The following is a 6000-nucleotide window of genomic DNA, read 5'->3' on the forward strand; positions in this document are numbered from 1 at the left end:
GCACAGGTCATGACCTGTGTGTAGATGTCAGAGGACATAGATTTCCATCTTGTTTGCCACAGCATCTCCTGTTTATTGCTGTGGAAGAGAGGCTAGCTGGCCCATGAGTTCTGGAGTATTCTTCTGCCTCTACTTCCCAGTTGACTCTTCAAGCAGGTGAGATGAAAGCGACATCCAGCCTGCCTTGCTGTAAAGAGTTTGCAGGATCCAAAGCCAGCTATTTGGTCATGGACCAGCATACTTACTTTACTAACTGATTAGTCCTTCTGGACCAAGTGGTTTGTTTTGTGAGATAGGATCTTCCCATGTAGCTGTCTGAAACCCACATACATTCTCCTACCATTCCGTCTTGGGTCTAGGATTGTAGCCATGAGCCACCTTGCCAGGAAGATACACGTCAGCATGTGTCTAGTCTGCGTTCAGTGTTCAGTAATATAAATTCAATGTTCAGTAATATAAATGCAGATATTTTCTGCCCAAACTATTAACAAAACAAGACCTACGCTGGTGCCTTTTGCCAGTTTCTGCTGCTGAAATGTTTTCATGAAGGAAATTTTGTAGATGCGACCCTTTGTTCTCTGAAAAATCCTAAGGTTCTTTTTGAAATATTTCTAGGGATTCAATAGCAGGTGTTTTGTATGGATTCCTCGAGTTTAAGGGCAGACAATGAAAACTGTCTAGGACGAATGTTACTTTGTATACCCCAGGCTATCACTCAAATCTTCTTTCTTCTGTCTTTCTCTGTCTGATTCCATCACAAGCTTTCCTCTCTCCATTTATAGAATTCTGAATTAAAAGCCTTTGGCTGCAACAAAATGTTTTCTCAATGGGAGATTGTTATTTAACTGTTTGAAAACCATCACACACAGGTTTCTCTTTTATGCATATAGCTCATAAATATGTGCCAGAAAAAAAATGAGAAATTGGTTATATACAACCAACCCTTGGAAAAAAAGTACAAGCTTTTCATTTACTTAAAAAGTAATAGTAATAGTAAATTAAAAATAAAAAACCCTCACCATTCACTGCCTAAGTAGTTTAGGAATATTTTCTATTCCTTTACCTGTCAAAAATGTATAAATTTAAAGGGCTTATAGATGTTTCAATCACCTAGAGTGTTTTGATTTTAATTTATTCTTCTCTCATGCAATACATCTGACTACAGCTTCCCTTCCCTCTACACCTAACAGTCCCCTCTCCCCCAGATCTGCTCCCCAAATCTTCTGTCTCCTCTAATGCCAACTCTTGAGGCTGGCATATCACAGCACAAGATGCAGAACACTGATGAAGCTTTAGCTCCACCTGCAATTCAAGTCCCACAGCTCACATCGAGAAAATGCTCCTCCCTAGGCACTCACACAAGGACCCTCGTCCCACTCATATCTATTACACATATATTTCATATGTATCATCCATATATATATATATATATATATATATATATCTCACAATTGTATATACATATATGTGTATATATAAATTATAATTCCACTGAAATAGACACACAGACCAATTTAGGTTATAATATATATATTATATATCTATCTTCATTCATCCAGCCATATGCATATATATATCATATATATTTTAATCACACAAATACTTACACATACAAACATCCCCCCACACACACACACACACCATGGAGATGGTTCTACCATAGTCTTTGACTTCATTTCAGTTAGCTTAGTGGGAAAAGAATGAAAACAGCTTCCATCACAGACCATCTCTGATCTTCTGACTGTCACTGGAACGCAAAGACTGGCTTTCCCCTCTGAGTGGCAGTGCTACATGCAAGGCGCTTGTCGCTCTCACTTTCATGCACAGGGGCCCATTACAAACACGATCCACTTATATTCCATTACAATTGATTGAATATTATACATCAAAAAAGTAAAAGAAAAATGTTTAAGATTTTATGAATGTCAGCAAAGTGATTAGAGCTCACAGAAGTACTGAGTTCTGAAGCTTGGCTTCTATCGTGTTCTTACACAAGCATCTTTGATCTTCTTTTCACCCGGCTTTTTAGATGGCTTTTATGTGGTCTTATGATTGTTTTATTATTTCAAGAGAATTAGTCATGTAGACTTTTTTTTCAAATAAAGATTATTTTTAAGAGAAACTTTCAACTGCATTATAAATTAGGGGGCTTCTTAAGCTAGACTGAATGCGTAGTGATTCTCCTCTGGCTGTAATGGGTGGAGTGGCAAGAGCTGGTGTGTAGTCCTAAGAATTCTACAGCCACACTGTGGCATTGGGCAAGTGATTGATCCACTTCGATCCAGTTCACTTTTCTCTCTTTGCAATGGGTGATTTTTGTCGTCATTTGCAGGACTAATGGAGTTGGTTAACTTAGAAGTGATTTGAAAAGTATTTTCAGAAAATGAGATATTAATTTAAAAGTCACTGTCTTAGAGAAAAGCATAATAAAATATACTTACTAGGTAAGAAGATACCGTGTAAAGGACTGTCAATTGCCTTTCAGGTGTTACTGTTTTCTCACTAGTAGCTATCCTTGACTGTGACTTTGTGTCCTTGGCAGCTTGCCAAAGCAGTGTAGCCATCCTAGGAGAAACTCCACAGGAGTGATCTTTCAGAAAGAGTCAGAATTCGGAAACACCTGGAAGCCTTCCTTCCTATGTCCAGGCTGTCCACTGGGGTCTCAAAACAATATGATTTAGCTATTATGGTTCATATTCATTTTGTCTGATATACAGTTATTGAGAGTATCTGCTATAGCTGATGCTGTTCAAACATAGGACATACACTTCCCAGACTACAGCCCAGGTAGTTCTGCTCTGAGGAGGAGTGTGGTGCCAAATGGCATTTCTGTGACAGTGTTTCTAAGAAAATAGTTGATGACATGTAGAGTTCTGTGAAATTGGCTTTCATCTTTCTTTCAGCTGCTGTTTTCATTTCAGGTCTGCTTTCCCCTTTCCTAACGTAAGCAAAGCTCTACTCCAGGCAGGACACCCTCGGTCACACCTGTGCTAGTCTCCGTGTTTTTCTCCTGACTCTTGTCCAGTGTTTGGTAAATTTAAGCCTATTGTCCATCAAGTCAATGCTGTGAACACAAACTCATCAATGTCTGTGGAAAGTCCTGTAGTAAAGAACTTCCTTACTTCAATGAAAGATTTTGAAGGAGTAAAAGTTAATGTTATGTGTAAGATAATGAAATGGTTAATAAAAATAACTATGTAGCTAGGTGGTCTAAAGCATTTGAAGGATCCACACTGTGGTAAAACGTCACTATTTGACACAAATACTAAAGAATTTCTATACTGTTAATAGAGAAGTTACATTTTGAACAAAGGCTTATTTCATTTTCTTACAGTTATAGTCATCTGCTTTTTAAAATTTGCCTTCATAAAAATAATCTATGAAATTTTTTATCTTGATATGTGGTTCATTATGGAGCCATCTACAGGGATAGAAACAAGTCTCATCATAAATGAGTGTTTTATTTACTATGTAGGGACATTTATTTGTTCCCCTTTGTTTAGACTTTCAACACTGCCATTGTTCCTGATTTTCCCTACCATGAACTCCTTTTTCCCTGTTATCTGCTTCACCCATCTATCCTGAGTGAGGCATACATGATAGATAATATTGACAATCAACAATAATATAGATACTTGACTGTAAACTAGGAAAGAAATGGAATCTCTGAGTACACAAACCTCTTTGGTTCATTAGTTCATCTCCTTAGATCATTAGTTCATCTTTCTAGTTCATTAGTTTATGTATTTAGTTCATTAGTTCATCTCTCTTGTTCATTAGTTCATCTCTTTAGTTCTTTAGTTCATCATTTTAGTTCATTAACTCATCTTTTTAGTTCTTCAGTTTATGTCTTTAGCTCATTAGTTCACCTCTTTAGATCATTAGTTCATGTCTTTAGTTCATTTGTCTCTTTAATTCATTAGTTCATCTCTTTAGTTCACTAATTCTTTTTAGTTCATCTCTTTAGTTCATTAGTTCATCTTTTTATTTCATTAGTTCTTTTCTTTAGTTCATTAATTCATCTTTTTAGTTCATTAGTTCATCTTTTTAGCTCACTAGTTCATCTCTTTAGATCATTAATTCATCTCTCTACTTCATTAGTTCATGTCTTTAGTTTATTAGTTCATGTTTTTAGTTCATTAATTCATCTTTTTAGTTCTTCAGTTTATCTCTTTAGCTCATTACTTCACCTTCTTAGATCATTAGTTCATGTTTTTGATTCATTAATTTATCTTTTTCAGTTCATTAGTTCATCTCAGTTCATTAGTTCATCTCTTTAGTTCAGTAGTTCATGTTTTTAATTCTTTTGTTTATCTCTTTAATTCATTAGTTCTTCTCTTTAGTTCATTAGTTCATCTCTTTAGTACATTCATTCATCTCTTAAATTCATTAGTTCATGTCTTTAGTTCATTAATTCATCTTTTTAGTTAATTAGTTAATCTCTTTAGCTCATTAGTTCATCTCTCTAGTTCATTAATTCATTCTTTAGTTCATTAATTCATCTTTTTAGTTCTTCAGTTTATCTCTTTAGCTCATTACTTCACCTCCTTAGATCATTAGTTCATGTCTTTAATTCATTAAATTATCTTTTTCAGTTCATTAATTCATCTCTTTAGTTCATTAGTTCATGTTTTTAATTCTTTTGGTTATCTCTTGAGTTCATTAGTTCATCTCTTGAGTTCATTAGTTCTTTTTAGTTCATTAGTTCATCTCTTTAGCTCATTAGTTCACCTCCTTAGATCATTAGTTCATGTCTTTAATTCATTAATTTATCTTTTTCAGTTCATTAATTCATCTCTTTAGCTCATTAGTTCATCTCTTTAGATCATTAGTTCATCTCTTTAGTTTATTAGTTCATGTCTTTAGATCATTAGTTCATCTCTTTAGTTCATTAGTTCATGTTTTTAATTCTTTTGGTTATCTCTTTAGTTCATTAGTTTATCTCTTTAGTTCATTAGTTCTTCTCTTTTAGTTCATTCATCTCTTTAGCTTATTAGTTCATCACTTTATTCATCTCTCTAGTTCATTAGTTCCTCTCTTTAGTTCATTAGTTCTTCTTTTTAGTTCATTAGTTCATCTCTTTAGTTCATTAGTTCATCTTTTTAGCTCCTTAGCTTATCTCTTTAGCTCATTGGCTCATCTCTTTAGACCATTAGTTCATCTCTCTAGTTCATTAGTTCATGTCTTTAGCTCAGTTCCTCTCTTTAGTTCATTACTTCATCTTTTCAGTTCATCAGTTCATCTCTTTAGTTCATTAGTTTATCTCTTTAGCTCTTTAGTTCGTCTCTTTAGTTCATTAGTTCATGTTTTTAAGGAACCTGATGCTTTACATGTAAGAGAACAAGATGGGAAGACACCGAACTGGGTAAAAATGGAGTAGTTGGAAGTAGTAGAGAATAGGTTGAAAATTAGAGTCTAAGCATGCCTGTGAGCTCCTTGAACTGTACAACTAAGCAGCAGAGTCCTCCTCATTGGGGCCTTGGAGGGAGGTTCTGATTCTGAGATGAGAGGAAAGCTAGGGAGCAGGCTAGTGCTGTCGGTCTGGTTATGTGAAGGATACCAGTAACTGCTGTGTCAACAGTGACTTTTCAAATTAACTTTAATTGAATGTCTATTCCACGAATCCTAACTCACCTTTCAATATTTTTATAATTCTAAGAGCTTCTTTGGCATTTCTAAGCTATAAACCTTTTATATGGACTTCTGGAAGAAGGGGAATTAAGTAGCATCAACATGCAAAAATAAAAACACAAACAAACAAGTAAACACAACAACAAAACAAAAGAAAAAAATCAAGGCAAACCAAACCAATCCAATCCAATCCAATCCAAAAACAAACCTTGAGCAATATGTGGTGGTGCACGACTTTAATCCCAGCTCTCCAGAGGCAGAGGCAGGCAGATCTCCATGAGTTTCAGGCCAGCATGTTCCTCAAAACAAGTTCTAGGATGGTCTTGATTCTTGCATAGAGATACCTTATCTTAAAAAAAAAAAACAAAC

Source organism: Arvicanthis niloticus, chromosome 4 (assembly GCF_011762505.2).
Source record: "Arvicanthis niloticus isolate mArvNil1 chromosome 4, mArvNil1.pat.X, whole genome shotgun sequence".
Classification (NCBI taxonomy): Eukaryota; Metazoa; Chordata; class Mammalia; order Rodentia; family Muridae; genus Arvicanthis; species Arvicanthis niloticus.